Below are 15,646 nucleotides of genomic sequence, written 5' to 3'. Positions count from 1 at the left end.
ATTTCACAGTTATCTTTTTAAAATTTTTATTTTTTAAAAATTTTTGTGGATGCGTGGGTAGGTGTATATATTGATGTGCTACATGAGATGTTTTGATGTAGGCATGCAGTGTGTAATAATCGCATCATGGAAAATGGGGTGTCCATCCCTCAAGCATTTATCCTTTGTGTTTCAAACAATCCAGTAATACTCTTTTAGTTATTTTTAAATGTACAATTAAATTGTTTTGATTATAGTCCCTATGTTGTTCTATCAAATATTAGGTCTTATTCATTCTTTCTAACTATTTTTTTGTACCCATTAACCATACCCACCTCCCCAACACACCTCACTACCCTTCCCACCCTCTGGTAACCATTCTTGTATTCTCTAACTCCATGAGTCGAATTATTTTTATTTTTAGGTCCCACACGTAAGTGAGAATATGTGATGTTTGTCTTTTTGTGCCTGGCTTATTTCACTTAACATAATGCCCTCCAGTCCCATCCATGCAGTTGCAAATGACCAGGATCTCATCCTTTTTTATGGCCAAATGGTACTCCATTATGTATAGGTACTACATTTTCTTTATCCATTCATCTATTGATGGACACTTAGGTTACTTCCCAATCTTGGCTACTGTGAACAGAGCTGCAACAAACCTGGGAGTGAAGAAATATACTGACTTCCTTTCTTTGGGGTGTATACCCAGCAGTGGAATTGCTAGATTATATGGTAGCTCGCTTTTTAGTTTTTTGAGGAACTGTTAAACTGTTCTCCATAGTGGTTGTATTAATTTACATTCTCACCAACAGTGTATGAAGGATCCCTTTTCTCCACATCCTATCCAGCATTTGTTATTGCCTGACTTTTAAATAAAAGCCATTTCAACTAGGGTGAGATGATATCTCATTGTATTTTTTTAAAACCTTTCCTATGGTGCTGATCATTGTAGTTTTTATTTGCATTTCTCTGATGATCAATGATGTTGAGCACCTTTACATATGCTTGTTTACCATTTGTATGTCTTTTGAGAAATGTCCATTCAAATCTTTTGCCCATTTTTAATAGGATCATTAGATTTTAGTTATCTTTTTTGGGTGATAAGAACTTAAAACCTACTCTCTTAGAAACCCTCAAGTATACAATATGTTGTTATTAAATATAGTCACCATGTTCTACAACAGATCTCTTGAACCTGTTCTTCTAATTGAAATTTTGTATCCTTTCATCAACATTTTCCCAATATCAACCTTCAACCCTGAATCCCTAGTAACTACCATTTTAATCTCTGCTTCTATGAGTTCAGACTTTTTAGATTCTACATATAAGTGAGATCATACAGTACTTGTCTTTCTGTGCCTTGTTTATTTCACTTAACATAATGATAACGTCCTGTAGGTTTATCCATGTTGTTGTAGATGACAAGATTTGCTTCTTTTTTTTTTTTAGGCTGAATTTCTTTAACCATTTATCTGTTGAGGGACACTTAGATTGATTTCTTTTTTTTTTTTTTTCAGTTGAGACGGAGTCTTTCTGTGTTGCCTGGGCTGGAGTGCAGAGGCACGATCTCGGCTCACTGCAACCTCCGACTCCAGGTTCAAGCAATTCTCCCACCTCAGCCTCCTGACTAGCTGGGATTACAGGTGCATGCCACCATGCCCGGCTAATTTTTGTATCTTTAGTAGAGACAAGGTTTTGCCATGTTGGCAGGGCTGTCTTGAACTCCTGACCTCAAATGATCTGCCTGCCTCTGCCTCTCAAAATGCTGGGATTACAGGTGTGAGCCACCACACCCGGCTCCCTAGCTTGATTTCATATCTTGGCTATTGTGAATAATGCTGCAATGAACATGGGAGTGCCAATAGCTCTTTGATATATTGATTGCATTTCCTTTGGACATATACACAGCAGTGGGATTGGATCATACTATAGTTATATTTATAATTTTTTGAGGAACCAATATACTGTTTTCCATAATAACTATACTGATTTATGTTCCCACAAACAGGCACAAGTGTTTCCTTTTCTTTTTCTCCATATCCTTACCAAGACTTGCTATGTTTTCTCTTTTTTGATAATAGTTATTCTAACAAGTGTGAGATAATAGAAATGTCTCATTATAGTGTTTTGTTTGTTTGGTTTTGTTTGTTGTTTGTTTTTGAGACTGAGTCCGGCTTTGTTGCTCAGGCTGGAGCGATCTTGGCTCACTGCAACCTCTGCCTCCTGGGTTCAAGTGATTCTCATGCCTCAGCCTCCAGAGTAGCTGGCATTACAGGTGCGTGCCACCATGCCTGGCTAATTTTTTGTATTTTTAGTAGAGACGGGGTTTCACTGTGTTAGCCAGGATGGTCTTAATCTCCTGACCTTGTGATCTGCCTGCCTTGATCTCCCAAAATGCTGGAATTACAGGTGTGAGCCACTTCGCCCAGTCCTGTTGTTCATTCTTTTATCTTTGTGTTTCATCTCATTTAATCACCATAATAACCCAACAAGACAAGAACTATTATTATCCCCATTTTTATTTTTATTTTTTTTCTTTCTTTTTTTTTTTTTTTTTTTTTTTTTGGTGGTGGGGAATGAAGTTTCATTCTTGCCACCTAGGCTGGAGTGCAACGGCGCGATCTGGGCTCACTGCAACCTCCGCCTCCTCGGTTCAAGTGATTGTCCTGCCTCAGTCTCCCAAGTAGCTGGGATTACAGGCATGCACCACCACGCCCGGCTAATTTTTGTGTTTTTAGTGTTTTAGAGACGGAGTTTCATCATGTTGGCCAGGCTGGTCTTGACTTCCTGACCTCAGGTGATCAGCCCACCTCAGCCTCCCAAAGTGTTGGGATTACAGGTGTGAACCACCATGCCCAGCCTCATTGTAGTTTTAATTCACATTCCCTGATGATGAGTGGGTTGACTATTTTTCCATATACCTGTTGGCCATTTGTATGCCTTCTTTTGAGAAATGTCTATCCAGGTTCTTTGCTCATTTTAAAATCAGGTTGTCTTCTCACTATTGACTTGTTTGAGTTCCTTATATATTTTTGGTATTGACCCTGTATCAGAAGTGTTGTTTGCACATATTTTCTCCCACTCTGTAGGTCATATTTTACTCTGTTGATTGTTTCTTTTGCTGTGCAGCAGCTTTTTAGTTTGATGTAATTCTATTAGGGTTTCCAGTATGACTAGGGGAATAGTGTATTATGTATTCTTTTGTGTCTGGTCTGCTCTTCTCTCCACTCAACATTGTATCTGTAAGATTTATTTGCGTTGTTTTATGTATCAGTAGTTTGTTACTTATTGATTGATATCTAACATTCCAATAAGTAAACAAACTACATTTATTTACCAATTTTATTATTGATGGACATTTAGATTGTTTGGGGTTACTATGAATAAAATTGCCATGGACATTTACGTAGGAGTGGTTTGATAGGTATATGACAGCACTATGCACTAGATGCTGTGAGAGCGCAGATGGATGTTTCTGGGGAAAGTGAAGCTTGAGCTGAGTTTTTAGGGGTGTAAGAGATGACTGACGGGAAAGCAAAGGAGACGTTTCTAGACAGGAGGAAGAGTCATAAGCAAAAAGGAAGAGAATCAGTAATAAATTATAAGAAAGGAGGCAGAAAAGAGACCAAAGTGGTACATGGACATTGTTATGATAAATTGAAGAGTTCAAACTTCACCCCAGGGAATTTCAAATATGGTAAGATTTTCTTTCAATAAAAGTATCTCTGATCACAGCATGGAAAATCGATTCGAGAGGGGTGGAACTGGAGACTGGGAGACCTGTTAGGAAGTTTTGGTGAGGGGCTTTCCAAACCAGATAACAAAACATTATGTTATAAAGTTGCAACAGTTAAGTCACCATGGTAGTCTACCAAAAAAAAGATAGATTTGAATGTAAAATTTGTGTATGGTAAAAATAACACAATGCTACTGAACAAATAATAAACTAGGGAGAAAATATTTCAAAATATATAGTAGACAAATTGTAACTATATTAATAATTCCCTAAGATAAATAAGAAAAGAGCAAAAAATCTAATAGGAAAATAGGTAAGGAATACAAAGGGGCAATCTACAGATGAAATACAAATGGACAATCATGAGAAAATGTTAAACTACTGCCTAAGTGATTATGTCTAAAATTAAAATAATGAGAAAAAATTTACATCTCAGAGTAGCAAAAGGTAAAAATATTTATGATATCAAATGCTGGCTTGAGAATAGGGAAACACATGTTTAAAATATAAATTGGATGGCCGAGTGTGATGGCTCACACCTGTAATCCCAGCACTTTGGGAGGCCGAGGCAGGCGGATCACCTGAGGTCAGGAGTCCAAGATCAGCCTGGTCAACGTGGTGAAACCCCATCTCTACTAAAAATACAAAAATTAGCCAGGCATGGTGGTGGGTGCCTGTAATCCCAGCTACTTGGGAGGCTGAGACAGAAGAATTGCTTGAACCCGGGAGGCGGAGGTTGCAGTGAACCAAGATTGCACCTTTGCACTCCAGCCTGGGCAACAAGAGTGAAACTCTGTCTCAAAAAAAAAAAAAAAAAAAAAAAAGTAAATTGGTGCAATCATTTGGAAAGCAACTGGCACGTATCTTTTGACCTTGAACATGTTACGGGAAATATTTCAAATATTTGCACAGAAATTTTCCCAGAATTATTTTCACTATAAAACAAAGATATACTTCCAATGATACTCATTTGAAAGTTGCTTATAATAGTAAAAGCATGGGATAATCTAAGTAAGGTTTTGAGAAGCTGTGTTACATCTATACGGTGGAACACTCTTCCTATTTTTTTTAAAATTAAGCATATATATATATATTTCAAGAATAGAAAGGTATCGACAGTATGCTATTGGGTGAAAAAGGTCAAGTTCTAGAAAATAATGGAAGGTATGATGTTATTTTTACAAACATTTGTTAAATGTAGTATATGTCAGAAACTTGGCCATTAACTAGTGATCCAGAAAAGAACAAGATAGAAAAAGTTCTGGCAATTGTGGAGTTAAAAAATTGTCAACAGGTTAAAAATCATTAACCCCTGGGGAATGCAAATGACAGAAGTGAGAGGGGGAAGGATGTTTACTTTTTCCTTTATTCACATATTTGGATTATTACATTTTTGTCAATAAGCAACTTTTGCTTTTGTAATTTAAAAACTAAGCCTTAAAAGAAGTCAGTTATACTATTTTTATCAAATATTTAAAGCAGTGGTAAAACCAATTAACATTCTTGAAAGTGTGAAGAAATGGATGCTCTTATACTCTGTTTTAGAGAGCTTTCATTTGCATATACATTTTGGATTGCAACTTGGTAATATATATTTTTTAAAACCTTAAAAATTTGCTTTGATACAAAAATTTTCTAGGAATTTATCTTGGGGAAAAATTTAAAAGTATGAAAAAATCTACAAATATGTTCATTGCAGCTTTCTTTATAACAGTGTAAAATTGGCAACAACTTAAATATCCTTCAACATGGGATTGCTTAATTAAATCATGGTACAAACGTAAAATTTAAAATGACTGTTGGCAGCATGTCGGTTGCCACCCTAACCGTCATTTTCCTTTTCTCCCTTACTAACAGAATTGCCATTTTTTGAAGATATTGAGTGGCAAGATGATCAAGGAAGACGGGTGCAGTTCAGGTAGTGAATTGTGATTGATGATGGTCACCTTACACCCACGTATTTGGTTTAGGAGTTGACAGATGGTCTATTTCCGGTCAGTGAGACATCAAAGTAGTTATTTATGGAGTTTTTTGGAAGTACGCATTATATTTAAGAGGTGTATGAAGAGAAAACTGTTTATTTTCACCTTCTTTGGATATTTTGTGTGAAGATGTAAGAATGTGATGCTTGGAGCTAAGTAGCTATCTGAGGCTCTTGAGAGAAAGCCATGAGTAACAGAGAAACCACCCAAAGCCTTCACTGTTGAATGGTCATGACCAGTTTTGAAACTGTCTAATTCCAGACTTTTTAATTATTAATTTATTTTGGTTGAGCATCAACATTACTTACAAATAAAATTGACCTGATTGATAAAGCTCTATACGCAGTGAAAAGATGTACAACTCTGGAATTAGCTTATGTTGAAATCATGGGTAGCTCTTACTAGTGCTACTCACCATTACACCATGAACTATTTACTTAAATTATCAAAGCCTTAGTTTTCCCATCTGTAAAATGGAAATAATATAGTTTCTATCTTATAAGGAAGTTTTTAATGTCAGTGACAAATCTTTATGTATATATAGAGAGAGTTTAGCAGAGTGACTTTAGTGAAGCTCAGTATTAACTATTGTTAATAAAGTAACAATATTAATCTATACTGATATGGAGGGTATACATGTAATATTAAGTGATGAAAGCATCATTATGTACAGCAGTTACCATTTTATAAAAATAAATATATATCCCTAGAAAAATTCTAGAAATGCATACCAATTAAGGTATTATTAATAATAATGCTTATCTTTGGGTATTAGGATTACTGATACTTTTAATTCTGTTCTTTTTATTTTTCTAAATGTTCTGGAATTTTAAAAGTAAGCATATATTATACACATACATGTATATATACACACACATACACATATATGTTTTAAAGCAGTTAAATTTGGTGGGTGGTATGAAGAGGCAGAAAGAATGGAAAAACCTGCAGAGAATATTCAGAAGGAGTGAGGAATAGGGAGTTGAGAACAGCTGCAGAAGCAAAGGGAGGAACTGATTTTAGGAAAGGGGTAATCAACATTATGGAGTGCTTCTGGAGAGTGACAAGTCAGATAAAGATTGAAAAGCATTCACTGAGTTTCATCTTACAGAGACCAGTGGTTACCTTAGAGAGAACTGTGTCAACTAAGAAACCAGAGTGCAGTGAAAATGAGAAGTAAATGCTCAACTAAGAAAGGAGTTGAAAAACGACTAAATGGCAAAAGTAAATGTATATTAATCTTTCAATAAGCTGGACTGTGAAGAAGAAAGAGAGGGAGTGTTTCAGGAAAAATCCAGCAAAGAAGAGATTTAAGCTACAGAATGGGAGAGAGAGTAGTTAGGGCAGGGGTCCCAAAGAGGCAGAAGAAAATGGTATCCAGTTGTATTTGTGTGGGAAAAAAATCAGTGAGAATTTTCATCACTTCATTTAGTGGTGTTTTTCGCTCCTTTAATGCTGTATTTTGAGGGACAGAATTTCATAATTTTAATGTAAAATATTTTTCATTATTGTCAGTGATTTTATGTCTTATTGTAAAAATAATTTCTTATCCCAAGGTCATAAAGATGCTCGCCTATATTCTCTTCTAAAAATGTTTAAAATTTGCATTTAAGTCCATAGTTCATCTTCAATTGATTTTTGTTTATGGCATGAGGTAGACATCTTATTTCATCGAAAAACGATAGCCAATTATCTCAGGTTTGTTACTTTTATCCATTGGTATTTGGTGGTACCTCTGCCATGCACAATAGTGATTTGTAAGAGCTAAGTGTTAGCATCTCTGCCCAACTCTGCATTCCCTGAAGTCATACTGATACCTTGAAACAGGCAAGTTTTAGTATTTACACATGGAAATCAGCAGGCAACTACAAACAAGGCTGTTTTGGCTGGGAAGCTGGCTAGTTCGTGACGAATGGCTTTTGCAAAAAGAATCTAGATTCTAGAATCTAGATGCTAGATTTGAATTGCTAATATTTTGGTAGATTTAGCATAGATTGTTGCATCTATGTTCATGAGTGAGATTAATCTGAAATTTTTTTTCTTGTAATACTTTCGCTTGGCTTTGGAATGGAAATTGTGCTATCATTGTAAATTAACTGGGAATTGCTTTCTTTCTTTCTATTCTCTGGAAAAGTTTGATTAAAACTGAAATTAACTCTTTCCAGTAGAACTTATCGGTAAAATCATTTTGGGCCTGCTATGGTGTGTGTGTGTGTGTGCGTGCGCGCGCACGTGTATGTGCATGCATGCACATGCCTGTGAAAAGATTTAGGGTACTGATACAATTTCTTTTTCTTTTTTTTTTTGAGACAGAGTCTCATTCTGTCGCCCAGGCTGGGGTGCAGAGTCGCCATCTCGGCTCACTGCAACCTCCACCTTTTGGGTTCAAGTGATTCTCGTGCCTCAGCCTCCCAAGTAGCTGGAACTATAGACCCCCGCCACCATGCCTGGCTAATTTGTGTATTTTTAGTAGAGATGAGGTTTCGCCTTGTTGGCCAGGCTGGTCTTGAACTACTGACCTCAAGTGATCCACCTGCCTCGGCGGTGCCAGGATTACAGGCCTGAGCCACAGTGCCTGGGCAACAATTTCAATATTGGTTGTAAGACCATTCATGTTTTCCTATTTTTATTTCATTTTTTTTTTCTGTTGTTTTTCTGGAGTCCATTTTCTAAGAAGTTGTCCTTCTTACTCAAGTTATCGAATCTATTGGCATAAAGATTTTCTTAACATTCCTGTGTTAGCTTTTTAATTATGCTTGATCTGTAGTTTTTAAAAATTTTTCAATATTTTAATATGTGTCTCCCTTTTTATTGATCAGCCTTGCCAGAGGTTTGCCAATTTTGTTGGCATTTCAAAAACAACCTTTTTCTTTGTTGATGCTCTTTGGTGTGTATTTGTTTTCTGTTTCTTTAATTTATGTTTTGATTATTTTCTCACTTTTAATATCTTCTTCTGTTGCCCTTTGTCTAATGTTAAAAGTCTGGCCGGATGCAGTGGTTCACTGCACAGTGGCTCATTGTCAGACCTAACTTTTAACATTAGAAAAAGAGCATTTTTGGAAGCCAAGTTGAGAGGATAGTTTGAGGCCAGGAGTTTGAGATCGGCCTGGCCAACATAGTGAGACCCCTGTCTGTACAAAATAAATAAAATTAAGTCTTATTAATTTTTTACCTTTTCTTTTTTCTGAAATTTGGCTATATATTTTCTCCTAGCACTGCAAGTTTTGATCTGTACTATTTTTGTTATAATTTAGGTCAATTTTTTAAACTTCCATCATATTTTTCTTTATTCCATGAATAATTACTAAATATATAACTTTTTGAATATTTTAAAAATTTATTTATTGTGACTACTATTATACTGTATATAATACTGATGCATCAAAATTTATCAAGACTCATTTTATCTCCTAACACATGGTCCATTTTCATAAACACTACATGTGTATTTAAAAGGTTACAGTTTTTGCAGTTGCTGGGTACAATGTTCTATATATTTCTATTAAATGAAATTGTTCATATATTCCTTATCCTTACAAGTTTTAAAAATCTGTTTTACTGTTAATTATTAAGAGAATTTCTTAAAATCTGTCATCTTGATGGTAGATTTGTCAATTTCTCCTTGTGATTTTGTCAATATTTGATTTATACTAAAGGTGAGTTACTATTTGAATAAGTTTTTCTCAACATTTTATTGACTTCTACATGAAACTGACCTCTACATTAAACTTGAAATAACAGTTCAGTGAACATTTATATATCTTTTGCCTAGATTTACGAACCACTAACCTTTGCCACATTGCTTTCTCTATTTCTATATGTGTATGGATGAATATATATGTATATATTTTTTAACACAGAGGTGAAATTGACATAAAATTAACAATTTGGAGTGCACAATTCAGTGGCATTTAGAACATTCACAATGTTGTGCAACCACCACCTCTGTTTCTAAAACATTTTCATCACCTCAGGAAAAGCCTTATATCTACTGAGCAGTCACTTCCTACTCCCCCAACCAGCTCTTGGGAACCACCCATCAATATATCTCTATGGATTTACCTATTTTAGGTTGTCCATGTAATATGGGATCTTTCTATTTGGCTTCTTCATTTAGCATAATCTTTTGAAGTTCAAGCATGTTGTAGCATGTATCAGTACTTCATCTCTTCGTAAGACTGAGTAATATTCCATTATATGTATGTACATTTTGTTTATGTATTCATCTGTTAATGGACATTTGGACCATTTCTATTAATACCTTTTGGCTATCGTGAATAATGCTGCTATAAACATTTGTGTAAAAGCATCTGTTTGACCTTCTGTTTTCAGATCTTTTGGGTATATAGTTAGGAGTGGAATTGCTGGCCATATGGTAATTATATGTTTAACTTTTTGAAAAAATCGTTATCTGTTTCTACAGTGGCTGCATCATTTTACATTCCCACCAGCAATTTGTGAGAGTTCTGATTTCTCCACATCTTACCAATACTTGTTATTTTCCAGTGATGACAATGATGATTATTACTATTATGGCTCACCTAGTAGGTATGGAGTGGTATCTCATTGTGGGTTTGATTTGCGTTTCTCTAGTGACTAATGATGTGGAACAGTTTTTCATGTGCTTGTTGACAATTTGTATAATCTTTTTTGGAGAAATAGCTATCAAGAACTTTGCTCATTTTTAAATTGGGTTGTCTTTTTGTTATTGAATTGTTAAAATTCTTTAAATATATTATGGACAGTAAACTCTCTCTTTTTTTTTTTTTTTTTTTTTTTTTTGAGACAGAGTCTCGCTCTGTTACCCAGGCTGGAGTACAGTGGCACGATCTTGGCTCACTGCAACCTCCACCTCCTGGGTTCAAGCAATTCTTCTGCCTCAGCCTCCCGAGTAGCTGGGATTACAGACATGTGCCACGACGCCCAGCTAATTTTTAGTAGAGACGGGGTTTCACCGTCTCTACTAAATATTGGCCAGGCTGGTCTCAAACTCCTGACCTTGTGATTTGCTGGCCTCGGCCTCACAAAGTGCTGGAATTACAGGCGTGAGCCACCGCACCTGGCCTCTGGACACTAGACTCTTATCACATATATGATTTGCAAGTATTTTCTCCCTTGTATCGGTTGTCTTTTCATTTAATAATGGCCTTTGATGTATGAATGTTTTTCATTCTGATAAAATCAAGTTTATCTATTTGGTTGTCTGTTGCTCACGCTTTTGATAGCATATCTAAGAATCCACTGTTCAAGGACATGAAAATTTACCCCTATATTTTCCGCTAAGAGTTTTATAGTTTTCGTTCTTACATTGAGGTCTTTGATCCATTTTGAGTTAATTTTTCTATGTGCTGTGATGTAGGGGGTCCCTGTTTATTCTTTTGCATGTGATACTCAGTTGTCCCAGAACCATTTGTTAAAGAGACTATTCGTTCCCCATTGAATGGTCTTGGCATTCTTGTTGAAAATCAATTGGCCATAGATGTATGGATTTACTTATGGACTCTCAATTTTACTCCATGGATCTACAGGTTTATCCTTATGCCAGTATCACCTTGTTTTGATTACTTTAGATTTGTATAAGTTTTAAACCAGGAAGTATGTGACTTCCAGCTTTGTTATTCTTTTTGCTTTTTGAGACGGAGTCTCGCTTCATCACCCAGGCTGAAGTGCAGTGGCACGATCTTGGCTCACTGCAACCTCTGCCTCCTGGGTTCAAGTGATTCTCCTGCTTCAGCCTCCCCAGTAGCTGGGATTACAGGCGCCTGCCACCAGGCTGGCTAATTTTTCTATTTTAGTAGAGACGAGTTTTCACCATGTTGGCCAGGCTAGTCTCAAACTCCTGACCTCAAGCGATCTACCCACCTTGGCCTCCCAAAGTGCTGGGATTACAGGCCTGAGCCACCATGCTTGGCCTGTAATTCTTTTTCAAGATTGTTCTGGCCCCTTGTAGCTATATGAATTTGAGAATTGGCTTTTACATTTTTGTGAAAAGGCCATTGGAATTTTGACAGGAATTATGTTATCTCTGTAGATTTGGATAGTATTGCCATCTTTAGTTTTCCAATCCACCAACACAAGGTGTGTTTCTATTTATTTAGCTCCTCTTTAATTTCTTTCAGCAATGTTTCAGTGTAGATGCCTTTCACTTCCTTGTTTAAATTTATCATGAGGTATTTTTGTCTTTTGGATGTTATTATAGTGGAATTGTATTCTCACTTTCTTTTTCAGATTGTTTAGTGCTTCTGTATAGCAACGGAACTGATTTTTGAGTATTGTATTACACCTGCAATTTGGATGAATTCACTTACTAGCTCTATTATTTCTTCTGTGGATTTATTTTTTTTTTTTTTTTTTGAGACTGAGTCTTGCTTGTCGCCCAGGCTGGAGTGCAGTGGTACGATCTCGGCTCACTGCAAGCTCCGCCTCTTGGGTTCATGCCGTTCTCCTGCCTCAGCCTCCCGAGTAGCTGGGACTACAGGTGCCTGCCACCACGCCCGGCTAATTTTTTGTATTTTTAGTAGAGATGGGGTTTCACCATGTCAGCCAGAATGGTCTCGATCTCCTGACCTTGTGATCCGCCTGCCTTGGCCTGCCAAAGTGCTGGGATTACAGACGTGAGCCACCGCACCCAGCCTTTTCTGTGGATTTTTTGATATTTTCCATATAATAAGGTCATCTGCACAAAGGAATAGTTTTACTTTTTCTTTTTAATCTATATTCCTTTTACTTTTTTCTTGCCTAATTTCTCTAGCTAGAACTTCCAGTAAAATGTTAAATTGTACCTGTGAAAGTGGACATACTTGTCTTGTTCCTGATCTTGGGAGAAAAGCTTTCAGTCTTTCACTATTGAGTACAGTATTAGCTGTGGGTTACTCATAAATGCCCTTTATTATGTTAAGGAAGTTCCTTCCTATTTTTAGTTTTCTGGGTGTTTTTGCTCATGAAATAGTATTGAATTTTGTCAAATGCTTTTCTGCATCAATTGAGATGATAATATCGTTTTTCCTTCATTCTATTAATGTGATATGTTATATTGATCGATTTTCATATGTTGAAGCATCCTTACATTCTATAGATTCCTGGCATAAAACCCATGTGGTCACACTGTGTAATCTTTTAATATGCTATTGAATTTCATTTGCTAGTATTTTGTTGAGGAGTTTTGCAACTATATTCATATATGCTGAGTATATTGCATATTCTCCTGTGGTTTCTTTATTTGGCTTAGGTGTCAGGGCGATGCTGGTTTCATAGAATGAGTAGAAAGCATTCCTTTCTCTTCTTTAGGAAGACTTTGAGAAGGATTGATGTTAATTCTTTATGTGTTTGGTATAATTCACCAGCGAAGTCATCTGGTCCTGGAGTTTTCTTTGTTGGGAGTTTTATTATTATTATTACTGATGTAATCTCTCTCTCTCTGTCTCTTTTATTTTTTGATCTCTGCTCTGTCACCCAGGCTGAAGTGCAGTGGCACAATCTTGGCTCACTGCAACCTCTGCCTCCTGGGTTCAAGCAATCCTCCTGCCTCAGCCTCTTGAATAGCTGAGACTACAGGTGCATGCCACCATGCCGAGCTAATTTTTTGTAGAGGAAGGGCTTCACCATGTTACCCAGGCTGGTCTCAAACTTTCCTTCTGTCTCAGCCTCCCAAAGTGCTAGGATTACAGGTGTGAGCCACTGCGCCCTTTTAAATGTAAATGGTTGCTGCTTGATGTTCCCTCTGACCCCTGCTTTTTGCTGTATCCCATTGGTTCTGGTATGTTGTTTTCATTTTTATTTATATCTAAGTATTCTCCAACTTCCGTTGTGATTTCTCCTTTGATCTATTCATTGTTTAAGAGTGTTTTTAAATTTCCCATATTGGTGAATTTTCACAAATTTGTTATTTGTGAATAAAAATAGTTTTCCTTTTGTTAATTGATTTTTAGGTGCATCCCATTGTGGTCAGAGAATATACTTCCTTTGATTTCAATTTTTAATAATTTACTGAGACTGTTATGTGGCCTAATATATGATCTCTCCTGTAGGATGTTCCATGTGCATTTGAGAAGATTGTTTATTGTGTTGTTGGGTAGAGAGTTTTATCTATATCTGTCAGGTCTGGTTTATATAGGTCTAGTTGGTCTAGGTCAGTGGTGTTCAATCTTTTGGCTTTCCTGGGCCACATAGGAAGAACAATTGTCTTGGGCCACACATAAAATACACTAACACTAACCATAGCCGATGAGCTAAAAAAAAAAAAAAAAAAAAATCACACAAAAAAAATCATGTCTTAAGAAAGTTTACAATTTTGTATTGGGCCACATCCAAAGTCATCCTGGGCTGCATGCAGCCTGTGGGACTGCAGGTTGGAAAAGCTTGGTCTAGGTTGTTCAGATCTTTTATTTTCTTACCGATATTCTGTCTGGATGTTCTAACCCTTATTGAGAGTAGGGTATTGAAGTTTCCAAATAATATTGTAGAGTTCTCTATTTCTCTCTTCAATTCTGTCAGTATTTGTTTCATATATTTTTGAGTTTTGTTTGGTGCAAATATGTGCATAATTTTTATATCTTCTTGATAAATTGACCCTTTTATCAATACATAATCACCTTCTTTTTCTCTTGTAGCAGTTTTTGGCTTTAAGTCTAAAGTATAACCATTCCTACTCTTTTTTGATTACTATTTGCATGGAATATCTTTTTCACTCTGTATTAGTTTCCTAGGGGCACTGTAACAAAGTATTGCAAATAGGGTGCCTTAAAACAACACAAATATATCTCTTACAGTTCTGGATGCCTAAAATTATAAATCAAAGTGTTGACAGGATTATGCTGTTTCTGAAGCCTCTATGGCAGGATCCTTTCTTGCCTCTTCCAGCTTCTGGTAGTCCCAGGAATTCCTTGGCTGATAGCTACATAACTTCAATCTCTGCCTCCTTCTTCACATGTCTTTCTTCCCTGTGTCTCTTCTCCTCTTCTCTCTCTTTTTTTTTCTTTTTTCTAAAATCTTGTTTTTATTTTATTTTATTTTTTTTAGAGACAGGGTCTCACTCTGTTGCCCAGGCTGGAGTGCAGTGATGGAATCATGGCTCACTGCAGCCTCAACCTCCTGGGCACAAACAATCCTCCCACCTGAGCCTCCCAAGCAGTTGGAAATACAGGTACATGCCACCACACTTGGCTAATTTTGTGTGTGTGTGTGTGTGTGTGTGTGTGTGTGTGTGTGTGTATATGTGTGTCTGTGTGCATTTAGAGACAGGGTCTTACTATGTTGCCCAAGCTGGTTTCAAACTCCTGGCCTCAAGTGATCCTCCTGCTGTGGCCTCCCAAAGTGCTGGGATCACAAGTGTGAGGCGCTATGCCCAGCCTTCTCCTCCTGTTATAAGCACACCAGTTATACTGATTTAGGGCCCATCCTAATGACCTCATCTTAATTCGATTATGTGTGCAAAGACCCTATTTCCAAATAAGGTCACATTGACAGGTGCTGGCTGTTAGGACTTTAATATATCTTTTAGAGGCACATAATTTAACCCACATACCATCCTTTCACTCAAATGATTTGTGTCTTTGGATCTAAAGTCAGTCACTTGTGGATAGCATACAGTTGCATCATTTTTAAAAACACACTGTGCTGGGGCCGGGCACAGTGGCTTACACCTGTAATCCCAGCACTTTGGGAGGCAGAAGTGGGCGGATCACGAGGTCAAGAGATCGAAACAATCTTGGCCAACATGATGAAACCCCATCTCTACTAAATATACAAAAATTAGCTGGGCGCGGTGGTGTGCTCCTGTAGTCCCAGCTACTCAGGAGGTTGAGGCCGGAGAATCGCTTGAACCCGGGAGGCAGAGGTTGCAGTGAGCCGAGATCGTGCCACTGCACTCCAGCCTGGTGACAGAGCGAGCCTCCATCTCACAAAACTAACAAACAAACAAACAATAAACCAAAAACACATCATGCTA

At 36.9% G+C, this 15,646-nt stretch overlaps 1 long non-coding RNA gene across 1 annotated transcript in view; it reads left to right on the top strand.

The window, feature by feature from the left end:
- LOC119628040 (uncharacterized) overlaps nt 1-15,646 on the top strand; it is a 90,428-nt gene that overhangs the window by 53,593 nt on the left and 21,189 nt on the right. Inside the window, exon 4 of the long non-coding RNA XR_005244333.2 lies at nt 5,576-5,636. This is a non-coding gene — a long non-coding RNA (uncharacterized lncRNA). The remainder of the gene's footprint in view (nt 1-5,575; nt 5,637-15,646) is intronic.

This window comes from Chlorocebus sabaeus, chromosome 26 (genome assembly GCF_047675955.1).
Source record: "Chlorocebus sabaeus isolate Y175 chromosome 26, mChlSab1.0.hap1, whole genome shotgun sequence".
NCBI classification, from domain to species: Eukaryota; Metazoa; Chordata; class Mammalia; order Primates; family Cercopithecidae; genus Chlorocebus; species Chlorocebus sabaeus.
Note: the sequence above shows the minus strand (reverse complement) of the source record. Positions and strands in the feature narration are given on the sequence as shown.